Genomic DNA, 15,799 nt, shown 5'->3' on the forward strand with positions numbered 1-15,799 from the left:
TATTGGGAACGGCCTCGCAACTTTCCAACCTCGCTTTTCAAGCCCTTTGTAGTGACCAAGTATTGATTACATTGGTTCTTCTTACTGGCGCACGTTGTCGAAGCTCTAAGGATTGTGTCGCACATTGCTCGGGCGTTAATTAACCTCACCTAGGAAATACGAACATTCAGAAACGCAAGTCCCACACTCGCCGTCATGGCGGCGAGTGGCGCAAACACTCCCAGGTCTGCGGGCACATAAATACCCGGTAAAGTGGACGAGGGGACGACCGCCTCCGTAGCTCAATTGGTAGAGCATCGGGCGCCTTATCCGAAGGTTGCACGTTCGGTCCCTGCCGGCAGGATGTTGTCTTTTCGTCCACTTCACTTTATTCACGTTTATATAATTACTACAGTACAGTTAAAACAGTACAATTAACGTCCCCTATACCTTCCTTGGCTTCATTATCTGTTGCCTCTCATTAAGGTTTTATCAAACAAAAGGAACGAGCCCTTGATATTCTCTTCTTTCGTTCAAGGCAGATTCAGTGGTACTCCTTTCGCTATCCGAATGCTGTCATCATGGTAGCATAGCAGGTTACATAGCTAACACATTTAACTATTTGGTGGGTGAACTTGCGTCCAGCGGGCTGTCGCGGTGGTACAGTGGTTGTACGGTGCTCTGCTGCTGACCGGAAATATGCGGGTTTTATCCCAGCCGCGGAGGTGGAATTTTGAGGGAGGCGAATTGCTAGAGGTCCATGTACTTACATTTAGGTGCACGTTAAAGAACACCAGATGGTCTAAATTTCCGGAACCTTCGACTACGCCTTGCCTCATAAGCATATCGTGGTTTTGGCACGTGAACCCCGGGTATTAATACAGGATTGCTTTATAGTGGAACGCTTTGTATTTCATATGTGTGTCAACCGAATACTTTCAACCGTAATCGCTGTAACTCGCGTAAATAAATCTGGAATGCAGATGGCTATTCGCGTCACGCATTCATTGTGTTTAGAAGCGTCGAATACAGTGGAAATGTTGCAATAACAGAAAGTGGGCGATCGTGCCGAACGATTGCGCGCGCATGTTTTATGCAGTCAGACATGATCACTGTGAAAGATTTTAACAAGCGCGTGTCTCGATATTGTGCAGCATACAGACGCATGCTAGGGGGCTTCAGATGTTTCGCGCATAGACTGATGATACAGCGTATTAGTTGCAAATTGTGTAAGATTTCATTTGTAACGATGTGTGCTCAACCATATGCCGCTTTTCATAGTTATTACAAATATCTGTCACGAGCGCTGTCACAAATTATTTGCAGCGCGAGAAGTACATGCGTGAAAGAACGCGCAGGTATCGCGACCAAGCACTACTTGTGAAAGCCGCTGAACACGGGATGCAGCGTCACTGAAAGTAAAACTTGGGCAAAGTGTTTATACAAGGATACAAGGGTCTCCAGCAACTCAACCACAATGAATCGGATGTCGCAGGACTGCAAGGTGAAGACTGCGCCGGAATACTGATACGGGGACCAAGCCTACATTTTGTCCCATCCAATCGCGTTTGCTCTTTTGGCGAGTCAGAGGTAAGTTCAGAAAACTGCCATTTGACAGTGCTCTCTTTGTACAGTGCCGGTTGCTTCGCACTACCGCTTTCATTGGTGCGTGGAAAGAGGAGTTGATTTTTAGAGTTCCGGGGACAAAGGTTCATCGCAGCGCCCCCCCCCCCACCCTAGTAAGTCAATGTATGGGGCAGATTTTGCGCCCCCCCCCCCTCTTAGGTTATTAGCGCCTCCCTCTGCACACGCCTTTGTCCCTAAACACTTATACTGTGTTACTGATTGAATGGGGGAGCCATTGATATTGTAGGTAAACACACTAGGATTAGTTTTCCGTGTTATATTTATGAGCACTCTTTTGATCAGCGTTTAATTCCATGTCCCACGCTGCGCACCAGCACTGAATGTTGCGTAGAGTTTGCTGTAATAGATTATGGTCTAATAGAGCTGGTTATGTTTTTAAACACAACACAATCATCCGCAAAAAGTTTAAAAGACACTGAGTCAGGGATTGCTTGTACTAAATCATTTACATATATTATGAATAATAGTGGCCCCAACACATTTCCCTGTCGCACAGCAGTACTAACATTCAGCATTCTTGATTCACTCGTTTTAATTTCAACGAACTGCTCACTTACTCGAGAGAGACTCACTCGAACAATATTATTCGACCCTGTCCGCGGCTACGTTACCCCTCTCCCCGCACACTAATCTGGACTACCGGCCATCAGGGCCTGGCAGGCAAAGAGGCAGCGCACGCTGCCGCCCGCGCACTCATTCCTCAGGCCTCTGCCTCGCCCACCGGTGACCCTTCTGATTCAGAAGAACTCTCCTCTCCTCACTTTTAAATATGTAAAAAACCATTATTGGGACTCCCACCACCGCTTTCCTGCGTCCTGCAAGGGTTCAAGAAGGCGGACGAGAGAATTCTCCGGCTATTCACTAATACGCTACTGTGCCCGGCAGAGCTCAAACAATTTGACTCTTCCTTTTTCGATCTCTGCCAGTATTGAGATGGCTGATACCTGCCACATGGTATGGGCATGCCAGCTCAATCCTTCTTTACCCGCCCAACCCGAAACCAACCCGAGAGGACTGAAAGGCGGCCCTGCTCGGCTGCTCCTCTCATACCTCTCTTAGTAATGCCTTGCTCTGCTCTGCTTTCCCCCTCTCTTCGCTTTGCCCTCACCCGCTTCGCCAATTTCGCGGACGCTCGGCACGGCTGGAACTCAAACTTCAACAGCATGATTGAAGCACTATGGTGTGCTAAACACTTTTAAGGTGTTGATGCTCTCCGAGAACGGTGCCACTTCGCTGATTGTGTCGAAGAATTGTCGTTGGACAACAGCGTCCCGCACCAATATTCCTTGTAGGTAATTCTAAGATACTGTGTGGGTGGGACAGCCAGTGTTGCTTGGTGCCAGAGGCAGAATGCATTTTCAAATGTATATGGCGGAATGCTGTAATAAAATAACGTTAACATTTACGGCATCATACAATGGTCTGGTTTGGTAACTGACCAAGCGTTGTGAATATTTTTTATTGGAGTTGACGAAAGGGGTTATTGAAACTCGAAGTATGAGTGACCATTATCATCATCGTCAAGTACAGACACGCGCTGGTCCGAGCCACGCGCTGGCTCGTGCCAGCGCTCGTGGAGACACGCGTTGGCTCGAGCGCATGCGCTCGTGCGGCTCGGGCCAGCGCCTGCGCGCATTCGGCATTCGATTATTCCGAGCCGCGAGGCGTCGATCACAGCTCAGAGCAGCCCGAATGCTTCTTCAGGTACCCGTTGCCGACATGGGAGGGCCGACTGACGGCATCACTGACGACAACAAAGGTGGGTTCCACATTTTTCTTTCGTCTAATGCGATAAATGAGGCGACAGCGTTCATTGGTATAGCTTTTGCAGGATGTCATAGCTCGTGGCACAGTAAATCGATTCCTCGTCTATTAGAGCAGTTGTCGCATTGGCACATCAGAGCTATCGGAACTGTTTGATCCGCTGAGCGTCACGTGAGTGCAATGAGTATGCACAGCACGATGGGTAGTTAGCGCTTTTATGGAATCGGCTGCGTACTTCATCATTTGTTTTGATCCCAGTTCAAAACACTTCGCAAGAAAAATATGCGCGAAACGCGTTTTCGTGGCAATTCGGAGCGATGCTATTGCTGCGGCTTCGATGACTTCATACCCTAAGCACTGATGTGTACAAGTTTCTTTGGTGTGTGTACGTTACGTTAGTGTGTGCGTTAGGTATTTTAACGTGTGATGTTTACATACCCTAATAATTAGCGCTGCTAAACATGGCGGCGCCTATGTCTCCCGCTTCAGCGCCAGTTATGGTGACGGCGTTTTCCCTTCCTTTATCAGAGTTATAAAAATAATGGTCCTAAAAGTTTCGGGCATCAGGACGCTTTGCTTGTGCTTGCTTTCGCGAGAATTAGAATAGGGTTTTGCGCTCACCGTTCGCGTTCTGCGCTCGCAGCACTGCGGTGACTGGAAAGGCTCGCTACGATGAATAATTAGCGATGTGCGAATATATGAGTTTCAAATTCGAATCGAATAATACGTAATCGATTAATTTGATTCGACTTTCAAACAGCTAGTGTTCGAAGTTTAGAATCATTCGACCGGGCGAATCTAAAACGCGACAAATGCCAATGGTGCGACTTGGTTAGGGTGGGGTAGGTAAATCAAACGCTGACGTCGTTACAGTAGGCCTTTCGTTGAAACTTTCACCGATATTCTGGTTCAAAAAGCGAGCGCATGTTTTATTTCAAAGGAGATTGTCACTTCTGCACGTAAAAAAGAAATGAGAAAACTGTCAAACTTTAGAAACGAAGGCACGAAGATATTGCGTAGTTCTGTCGCGTATGCCACAAGCGCCGTAAAACTTCCCGACTTTGGCTCGCGCGAAACCGTCGTTGATTGGCTTTGTTCACGATGTGCAGTCGCCAATGCCGCACCGCACCACTAGTTCAGAAACTCCCACCGTTCCGGCGCGCAGTTAAAACGCTGCTGTGAACGAGCGCCCGAAGATTTTGGGGCCCGGAGCACTCATGACGATGAAGCACAACATGAAGCACAACCGCTGTTAGATGAGCCGTACTGTACAACCATAGGGGAAAAAAAAGCTAGCTACCGTACCACCCTCTGTAAGCCGTTAGGAGTATCGTTGCTGACTAGAATGGCGGCTTTTCTATCAACACGCCTGCGCGCCCATAAAAGCCGGGGTCTCCATCCTAAAATTTGTCCATTTGTAGCGCGAAACGTTACTTATGAGCGCATCCAGATTCCGAGATCGTTCGGTGACTCCGGCGTCTGTAGGGCTAACGATACATGTCCTAATAGAAACTACGAATGGTTGGTATGATGAATTGCATAGGCGTGAAGTTGTTTGGCACAATGCACCTGTTGGGGGCGCTTGTTTTTAGATATGTTAACATGATGTCGAGGGAAGCGCAATAATGTATTTCCAACGACGACCGACTACCTTAGAACGCGTTACTATAAAGCGATGTTCAGTAATAAAGACGACACATGTACGTACAATCTCAACGGAAAAAGATTGACACAGGTGACTGGTTGCCGGAGCGGCAATATTGCGACACGCGACGCCGTTTTTCTCGAGCACGCAGACATCGAGAGTGCCAAGCACATTGCATTTTCCAAAGCAGGGGTGGCTGGCAGAAAGCACTCCAACAAACAGCTTTTCGGGGCAACTGCGACAGAGACATATGGTTGCTCGCAGCTCCAGCGAAAAAAGCAAGTACGTAGCCACCTCTGCCGATAAGCAATGGTGGCTACGCATATGGACACGGGTGGGCCAACAGCAAGATGGGCTGCTTTCCGCCGGTCCATAGGCCACCCCTGCTTCAGAAAATGGAAAGTGCTTGGCAATCTCACTATGGGCGTGCTCGTCATCAACAGCGCCGCGTGTCGCGATTTTGTGGCTCCAGCCACCGGCCACTTCTGCTAAGCTTTTTTCGTTGAGATCTACTTGTGTGAATATGGAGACGACGGAGCATGTTTTGACTCTGAAGACATCCACCAGGGGGGCAGAAGACTTATTGGATGACAGCGATGGAAAAGAAGCCGGCTCTGAGAAACTACCGAAAAGGAAAAAACGAAATAAGGAGGGAAAGGTTTTATGATAATTCAAGGGGAAGCGCTTTACTGTTTGAAGCAAGGTCGGGCTGCCTGAGAACGCGTAGTTATAAAGCGAGATTCAGTCACGAAGAAGAACAATGTACATGCTGCGGGGGAACTAAGGAAACGATGGAACATGTACTGATTGAATGTGGCGATATTCACCCAGGTATACGTGTGGGCACGAGTCTACATGAAGCCTTGGGTTTTAGGGACAACAATGGAAAGCTGAACACGCCCGCGATAGAAATAAGTAAGAGACGGTTAGAGTATTGGTGGCAGAAAAGTAGAGATAAAGTACAAAAATAAATAATTGGGGGAAAAAAGGTTATTCTGCCTTAAGAGGCAGAGAGATGGACTGTGAATTTATATTTTTTGTTATAATAACATAGATTTAATCAATGTAGATAAGGCATTAGGACAACATGAAACAAGGAAGTTTTTTTTTCTTTTTTTTCTTTTTTTATCCTTCGAGCCTGGTGGCAGACATGTCACCGCCCCGTTATAAAGGGGACGCTCATAGCATCCATCCATCCATCCATCCATCCATCTACCATAGAACGGGGAGGAGGATCGAACAAAAGGACAAGCGGGAGCACACAGCCAATAGGCGAGCTGGGGAATTCAGGAATGTATCCAATGCATAAATAAATGTATAATTATTATACCTGAACATCAATATTCAGAGGCATTGTTTCTCGCAGCTTAAAGTTGAAGAGCTCGGCGACTTTAACAATTAACTTGTGTTAATGTCTTGACATAGCGCCAGGGGGTGTCGCAGTTTCACGAGGCATTCGGTGGTGGCGCTGGCCACCACGCTGTTTCATCCAGTGGTTCTAGTATTAGTGTACTTGTAAAATTCAAACGGCGCGACGATTGGAACCGTTATTCAGTTGTCGAAATGGCGCAGCACACGCACTTACGAGGTCCGCGCGTTCCCGACAATCAGAGAGAGTTGCTGCTCTCGTTTATGGAACAGCATCGAGAGTTGGCCGTACGAGCTAGCGAGTTTACGCACGTATTTACGGCAGCGGACAGGCGTCGGCTGTGGGGCGAGCTGTCCAACGCGCTGAAGAGCGAGGGCCCCGTCACCAAGTACGCCTCTTCAGTCATCACCTCAAACGCACCTTCTACCTCGGGGCTTCGTCGGCTTCGTTTCTGCAAAATGGCATGAACGAGAACGGAGACGCCATTTTCGTAAACTGTCCGCGCGGTAGAGAGATGCGCGGGAAGACCATTCCTCCGCTTTCGTTTGGATCCAACCCAAGTCATTTGCGGAGACTGTTCCACCACCTCCTCCCCGTTCTAAGCAAAACTTGTGGCTATTCTCACGTCTTGACCGTCACACTAGCCTCGACCAATCCCGTGTGGCTTCCCCTTGTCCTTTTGTTCGATCCTCCTCCCCGTTCTATGCTAGAACGCGTACAAAATAGCGCCCCAGGTGTACGTTCTGGCAGGAGCTAGGTGAAGCCCTGGGTTTTTAAGGCAGTCCGAGGAAGGTGAACATGACCTCGATGGAGGTCGAAACAGCACGGTGCGCAGATTGGTGGCAGAAATATAGAGAGAACAGAGGAAAGCAAAATAGCGTAAAAACCAAGGTTACTCGGCCGTAAAATGCAGAAATTTTATTTATTTATGCAGAAAATTTATTTGAAGATACATTTTTTTTCTGTGGGAGCTGATCATTATTCCCGGTAGGCAAAGAATTATGTGCAATTTGAAATTGAGCTTAGTTGTTCACAGGTCACAGCGTCGTTATCAATACAACGCTCATAGCATCCAACTTTTAATCGATCTTGCCGACGTTTGCGTTGACGTGCATTAAACTACGTCTTTGTGGGAAGCGCACTGCAACGTCCCGCAAACGTGTGCTTGCGTTTGACGTGCAACGGCTATTATCAATCCATTTATCAGAAGCAGGAAGAACAAAGCAAAAGCGCGCTCAATGTCCGAACAGTTCCTTAAACCGACGTCCCCAAACCGGGTGTCGCAGGTTGCTGTAATTCGACAACGCGTTTGCGGGAGATAATTAATCTCCCGCAATCACATGTCTGCGAATACGCTGATGCGATCGTATAGAAATTGCTGCAATATTACATTCTGGCACCACCGTCTATGCGAGTTTACGAAAGCGTGTCATGGCACCATCGAAAAATGCATCCACAGTTGCCGTATAAAGACAGTCAGATTATATACTGTATACCGGTTCGCGATAATTGTTGGCTGGCTTTGGTCAAGGCTTAAACGAAGACGAAGATTTCATTCAGCAAATAAAACTTCCTGAAAATAACACATTTTGAAAGGTATTTAGTATTATTGAAGTTGAACACACACGGACACGCACGCACACACAATCGCGCACACGCGCGCGCTTTGTTTTTCGCCAATCTCGCGCCTTTCAGCGCAGCACGTACGTTCAGCCAACACGCATATTTAGATCAGCATCTAGCGTCTAGTTTTACTGGTAATTCTGCATCAAACTGTGTGGGTCCAACGACGAGCCAAGCCGTTGTTGGACCCTTAGCTTGGTGCCAGTATTTGTCGCACACATCGAATAAATTTATGTAATGCAAGAGCATGTACATCGCAGATATCGTTCATATTTGTTAGGGCATGTATTTCGCAGGACTGGTAACTAAGGTAGTTTTTTCTATGTGTGATCACAGGGCACAAGTAATTTTCTGGAAAAGATTCTCGCTATCTCGATTCTTGGCTATGTTGTTCTCTTAACATTTATTGTCAACTTGCATCATTCAATGTTGGTTCTACGGAGATCGTCACGTTCTTGTGGTGGTGCAGAATTCATTAGCCGAAGCACCACCTACAAGATTGAACAAATTGGTGGGTGAACTTGCGCACAGCTGGCGGTCGCGGTAGTACTGTGGTTGCACGGTGCTCTGCTGCTGACCAGAAATACGTGGGTTTGATCCCAGCCGCGGAGGTGGAATTTTGAGGGAGGCGAATTGCTAGAGGTCCATGTACTTACATTTAGGTGCACGTTAAAGAACACCAGATTGTCTAAATTTCCGGAACCTTCTACTACGGCTTGCCTCATAAGCATATCGTGGTTTTGGCACTTGAAACCCCGGGTATTAATAAAGGATTGCTTTATACTGGAACGCTTTGTATTTCATACGTGTGTCAACTGTATACTTTCAACCGTAATCGCTGTAACTCGCGTAAATAATCCTGGAATATACATGGCTATTCGCGTCACGCATTCATTGTGTTTAGAAGCGTCGACTACAATGGATATGTTGCAATAACAGAAAGTGGGGGATCGTGCCGCAGGATAGCACGCGCAAGTTTTATGCAGTCAGACATGATCACTGTGAAAGATATTGTGCAGCATACAGAAGCATGCTAGGGGGCTCCAGATGTTTTGCGCATAGGCTGATGATGTAGGTTATTAGTTGTAAATTGTGTAAGATTTAATTTGTAACGATGTGTGCTCAACCATATGCTGCTTTTCATAGTTACTACAAATATCTGTCACTAGCGCTGTCACAAGTTATTTGCAGCGCGAGATGTACATGCGTGTAAGAACGCGCAGGCTTCGCGACCAAGCACTACTTGTGAAAGCCACTGAACACGGGATGCAAAGTAACTGAAAGTAAAACTTGAGCAAAGTGTTTATACAAGGATACAAGGGTCTCTCAGCAACTCAACCTAAATGAATCGGGTGTTGCAGGACTGCAAGGTGAAAACTGCGCCGGAATACGGATACGGGGACTGAGCCTACATTTTGCCCCATCCAATTGCGTTTGCTCTTTTGGCGAGGCATAGGTAAGTTCAGAAAACTGCCATTTGACAGTACTCCCTTTGTACAGTGCCGGTTGCTTCGCACTACCGCTTTCATTGTTGCGTGGAAACAGGAGTTAATTTTTACAGTTCGCGCAGAGCGTTACAAAATTCAACTAATTGCTTAAAAAAAGAAGTGTAGCTGAATGTGGCATTTAACGTACGATGTCTAACCTCACATCAGTGCATGGTGTATGGCGAAAAACTGACAAGAGTTCTCGTCAAGGGCCTCTGGCGTAAACAAGCTAGTTCGCTACATAACGCCGCCGATGTCAACAAATATCATCATCATCACCATACTTAGAGGAAGTTTATTAAAAATACGCGTTCCTGGGTTTGAGAATGATCGCTTGGAATATTTGTAGGGACTTTGGTCTCAGCTGGCACACAGCCTGCGCAGCCCAGGCTTGGTCAGGGGGCCACAAACGAGGGGGACTCGAGGTGTCCTTCTTATTATAGTGACAGCTCCTTCTAAAGAGGGCGGCGAAAAGTAAGCGGTAACATGGGACAGAGAATTGCCCTTACCTTTGTACTAGAGTTTCCTCCATGAAGGGGTGAGACGATGTAGTGGAGTCTGTCAATGTTTCGCCAGAAAACAGCCGTGTAAGGCAGCGAACATATGGGGATTCTTCTGTTTAGTGAAGCATAAAGGGCGTTTTCATAAATCAATGCATAATGCTGAACAGATGGTAGTGGTGAGAGGACACCCTTTAGGACGAGCTAAAGCGCGAATTGAAAACTCCGGCATCGGTAACTACGGAACAGAAAAGCGTGGTTTTTGTTCATATCTATCTGCCACCATCATTATCAGCCCATTTTATCTCCACTGCAGGACGGCCTCTCCTCATGATCTCCTATTTACCATACCTAGTAGTGCGAGCTTGTTGCATTTTATCTCTGCGAACTTCTACTCCATCTATCTCGCTGCTGCCCTCGGCTGGGTTTCCCGTTCGTTGACAACCATTCCTTTGCTCTAAAGCATGGTTGCCTATCCTACACATTAGGTTTCCGGCCCAGGCTTAATGCCACCTAGAATATCCACTACCCTTGTTTATTTTATTTATTTCACAATACTGCAGGCCAGGAGTGGAATTCCAAAGAAAGGAGAACAGCACAAAAATGATTTATAACAATACCGGCACTACATGCAATACGTCAGTTTCGCTAGTACGATATTTAACAAAGAAATGAAAAACAGCACACATAGTTTACAACAACACTCGCACGACAAGTAATATAAGTTTCAATGATGCAATATTAAACACGACAAATGGTGTTCAAGGTCTTCATCAATATTGTCTGCCTCGCAAACGAACAGTGGGGGGGGGGAATGTTGTGAGCTTTCATGAGTTTAGTTGGTGAATCTAATCTTTAGTATTATATATATATATATATATATATATATATATATATATATATATATATATATATATATAATATTAGTGTATGGATTCCATACAACGGATGCATACTCCTTTTTAGGTCTAATAGCATTATACGTTTGACGTTTAACATTCGCAGTTGCCTTTGCAAGCTTTTTTTTAAAAAATGGCAGTTTCCGAAAAGCTCAATTGCAAATGGCCGAAATGTGTGCCCGCCACGTCATATCACTAGAAAGAGTGATCCCTAAACATAGGCGTGCGCAAGGTTCCCCACAAAGGGGGGGGGGCAAAGGTTCATCGCAGTGGCCCCCCGCCCTATTAAGTCAATGTATGGGGCAGATTTTGCACCCCCTCCCTCCTAGGTTATTAGCGCCCCCTTTTGCGCACGCCTATGTCCCTAAATACTTATACTATATTACTGATTGAATGGGGGAACCATTGATATTGTAGGTAAACACACCAGGATTAGTTTTCCATGTTATATTTATGAGCACTGTTTTGATCAGCGTTTAATACCATGTCCCATGCTGCGCACCAGCATTGAATGTTGCGTAGAGTTTGCTGTAATATATTATGGTCTTCAGAGCAGGTTATGTTTTTAAACACAACACAATTATCCGCAAAAAGCTTAAAAGACACCGAGTCAGGGATTGCTTGTACTAAATCATTTATATGTATAAGGAATAATAGTGGCCCCAACACATTTGCCTGTCGCACACCAGAACTAGCATTGAGCATTCTAGATACACTCGTTTTGATTTCAACGAACTGCTCAATCACTCGAGAGAGACTCACTCGAGAAATATTATTCGACCCTGTCCGCGGGTACGTTACCCCTCTCCCCGTACACTAATCTGGACTACCGACCATCAGGGCCTGGCAGGCAAAGAGGCAGCGCACGTTGCCGCCCGCGCACTCATTCCCCGGGCCCCTACCTCGCCCACCGGTGACCCTTCTGATTCAGAAGAAAACTCTCCTCTCCTCACTTTTAAATATGTAACAACCCATTATTGGGACTCCTACCACCGCTTTCCTGCGTCCTGCAAGGGTTCAAAAAGGCGGACGAGAGAATTATCCGGCTATTCACTAATACGCTAGTGTGCCTGGCAGTGCTCAAACCAATTTGACTCTTCCTTTTCCGATCTCTGCCAGTATTGTGAGATGGCTGACACCTGCCATCTCACACTCGGCACGGCTGGAACTCAAACTTCAACAGCTTGATTGAACCACTATGGTAGACTAAACACTTTTAAGGTGTAGATGCTCTCCGGGAACGGTGCCACTTCGCTGATTGTGTCGAAGAATTGTCGTTGGACAACAGCGTCCCGCACCAATTTTCCTTGTAGGTAATTCTAGGACACTGTGTGGGTGGGACAGCCAGTGTTGCTTGGTGCCAGAGGCAGAATGCATTTTCAAATGTACATGGCGGAATCCTGTAATAAAATAACGTTTACTTTTGCGGCATCATAATATGGTCAGGTTTGGTAACTGATCAAGGGTGAATATTTTTAATTGGAGTTGACGTAGGGGGTTATTGAAACTCGGAAGTTTTTATGATACGCAGACCTTTCAGGGTGCAGCGACATATACATGTAAATAACCGTATACTAATACGTAAAGTTTAATTGTGTATTTCTAGTAGCCACTCGCTTTACAATAGCAACAAGCTTGGTTATCTTTTAGACTAGCTGGCCTCGCCAATTATGCCCAGTCACCGTCGCTTCGCTATGCTGCAAGAGAGGCAGCGTGCGAGTACGAGGTCATATCTAACTTCTTAAAATAAGGTAAACTAAAGAAGGGTAATGGTTCGAGGGGCCCGCTTTGTTAGGCACAACCTTATGAAGCCATAGAAAACATAAGTGGCCATCATTCGTAGTTTTTAATTGAAATGTTGAAAGCCTGATGAGGAACATATACATGCTTGCTTATGCGGCTTGGACGCAGTAGTGTCCAGCATCAGATTGAAAAAGCCCAGATAGATTTACCATTCTATTAGTCCTTAGTGCGAAATGCAAAGCGCAAACGTGCCAGAGCTTGCCCGTTTCGTCTCAATTCAGAAATAAAAGGCCGTGCTGAAAAGACATGTCCACAAATAGGAAAACCTATAGGGTGGACGTATGCATGACTTTAAAGAAAGCTAGCAAAACAGACTTCGTGGAACCCACCTTTTACGTTTACCTGTGCTGCCCTCAGCCGTTTTGGTAGGGTTTTTGTAGGGGCCGGTACAACTGGTATCGCCAGAACGAAAGCCTCCGAGATCAAGAGGCGTTTCGCGACTTTACCGCTAGCTGAAGGGCGCGTGCGCTGTGGCATCGTTTTATTCCTTGCGCTGGTATGTCTCAGCCAGGTACATAATACGGTTCCAATTTTTTTAAATTCACAATGTGCTTGTCAACGAAAATATCTTCTGGTGACTATTAAAACCACACTTTTTATTCAAGTCACAAAACACGGGCTCTTTGCTGGTAAAAACAAATCAACGGCATTGTAGCCCTAAGCAGGCATTCTACGACTACACGTTTTGCTCTGTCGTTTGGATGCACTCTGAGGGGTATATATATGCAGTGCTGACCAGCCAGTGCCTTGGTGTTCACAAGCTTGACAACTGCTGTTTTCTGTAAAAAAAACGCAGATTTGCTGTACGTGTGGCACGAGGCGACCGGCCTGCTAGCGGGATACCATCCTGAATACCCTGTGCCAGCAGGCCAGGTAGGTTTTCATTTACAACACTCTATTGCAAACGTCTTCACACATAACACGTTTTCACAACCTCCACTTTCCAAGCTTTTTGTAGTGACCAAGGGTTTATATTCCACATACCATTCTTAGTGACGTACGTCGCCGAAGCTGTCGAAGTTGTGCCGCACATCGTTCGCCGTATTGGCTGCAAACAGCTCTCGCTAACACTCCGGGGATTACACTGACATACCTAATAGATAAATTAATGGGAAAGCGACAGCCGCTCTAGTTCAATTGGTAGAGTATGGGACGCGTCATCCGAAGGCGGTAGGTTCCATCCTTAGCTGCGGCAAGCTGATTTCTCACTCACTGTAATTCATTTCCGTTTACTTACTATACGACAGTTAAAACATACACTTATAGTCCCCTATATTCTCCTTAGCTTCATTCTGTTGGTTCCATTAGAAACGAGCCCTCGGTCAATCCCCCGCTTTAGAATCGATTTAGTGCGATACTACTGTCCGTGTTCAAATTCTCTCACCTTGGTAGCTAAGCACGTAAGTCACCGCCCTGCTAAGCTCGAGGACGTGGGTTCGGTTCCCAGCCTTATTTGGCCACGTCTGGATGATGGTGAAATGCAAGGACACCCGCGTAATTGCATTTACAATTACTCGGGTGTTGCGTGAGTTCCGCAAACAAGTCCCCAAATTATCGATACCGTACATGTACGGTGCCGCGTCTGCATGTTTGGAAATTGCGCCAGTTTTCAAACTTTTTTTTTGTGCCCAGCGAGTGCTGCCACCCTGGGCCGATGCCCGAAGAGCCATTAACCTTTAGTTTCCTTCCAAGATTTTTTTAGGCTATCGCTCACACATCGCGCGGCGGTAAGTGTGGTTTCGTCCCACAGGGTCATTGCGTTTGTTGCGCTCACTAAGACTGATGTCTATCCGGCCTTTAATTTCTAAGGGTAACTGCGTGATACTGGTGAATGATCCTGCGCTCAAACGGAAAGTACAGAATACAGGATCTGGCTGCAGAACCCATAGACGGTTGTAACCCAGGAAGCTGGCCTGAACATTCACGGAATGAACGATAACTTTACCAGTATCACTACACAGCGTGCAACAGAAGTGGGAGGCACCGTCGTCAGACATGACACTGGTGAGCTCTGCCAGGAGACGATAGACGTCATTATGAAAAAGCAAAGCATGAAAGCATCTAGCCTGACAGAATAGAACTCGTAGAGCTTTCAAAGCTAATGAACAGGCGCAAAGTGTCCGACATAAAAAGGTATAATACGGATGGAAGTGAACATGCTCTGAACAGCGGACGAAGCCGAAAAGCGGTGAAGAGAGAAATGGGCACAGGCAGAAAACCAGATATATACACTGAGATAGAATTAAGGCAATAGTTAAGATAGTTAACGTAGCTGAGGAGTTCTACAGACATCTGTACAGTAGCCTGGACAGCCACGACGATAATGGCAGTAGTACTGAAGTATTATACATCCAGCCAGTAATGACAAAGGAAGTAAGGAAAGCATTGGAGGGAATGCAAATAGTGAAAAAAGCTGGTGAGGATGATGTAACAGCTGATCTCTTGAAAACGGTGGACAAATTGTTTTAGGAAAACTGACCACCCTGTACAGGAAATGTCTCAATTGAAAGCCAAAAATGCGGCATAGGTAGCTCCTCGCCGGTTCCTTTGCAGGAAACCGATTCCCACAATGAGAGGGATATTGCGGAATTTTTCCCCTTTCATTTATTTCTAGCACTGCCTGTTGTCGTGCTTGGTTATTCTTCATCGCCACCTAAAGCGCAAATGCACGTCTCATCCGTCTTCTCCTGACACCGCTTGTTCATTGTGCACGGTCCACCCTGTACAAACGCCCGATGTATTCAGTGCAGACCCCTGTGCGACCGCTGTTAGTGCCAGTATTGAATACCTCGTTATCATCGTCAAATAGACACGCGCTGGCTTGACTGTGTGCGTTCGAGCGGCTCCAGTCAGCGACTTGACGGCGAGCCCTCTTCGCTTGCTCGCTGAGTGAGCTGCCGGCGAAGAGAAAAGCGCGTCAAACGCGAGCGCCCAACGAGAGGAGCGGCCCTCTAGCGGTCACCTATCTAACTTGCGCACGCGGCTAGTGTGGAATGCGCCTCCTTGAGCGGTGGCGCGCCATCTAGTCAGCATTGTTGAAATCACCGGAGAGCGCAGCTGCGCCTATGGCGGGACCAATGAGA

The 15,799-nt window shown here is 46.6% G+C and overlaps 1 long non-coding RNA gene across 1 annotated transcript in view; it reads left to right on the forward strand.

Annotated features, from left to right (window-relative positions):
* LOC119391089 (uncharacterized) overlaps positions 1–15,799 on the forward strand; it is a 303,791-nt gene that overhangs the window by 46,945 nt on the left and 241,047 nt on the right. Inside the window, exons 11-12 of the long non-coding RNA XR_007415559.1 lie at positions 9,389–9,483; positions 13,513–13,589. This is a non-coding gene — a long non-coding RNA (uncharacterized LOC119391089). The remainder of the gene's footprint in view (positions 1–9,388; positions 9,484–13,512; positions 13,590–15,799) is intronic.

This window comes from Rhipicephalus sanguineus, chromosome 1 (assembly GCF_013339695.2).
Source record: "Rhipicephalus sanguineus isolate Rsan-2018 chromosome 1, BIME_Rsan_1.4, whole genome shotgun sequence".
NCBI lineage: Eukaryota > Metazoa > Arthropoda > Arachnida > Ixodida > Ixodidae > Rhipicephalus > Rhipicephalus sanguineus.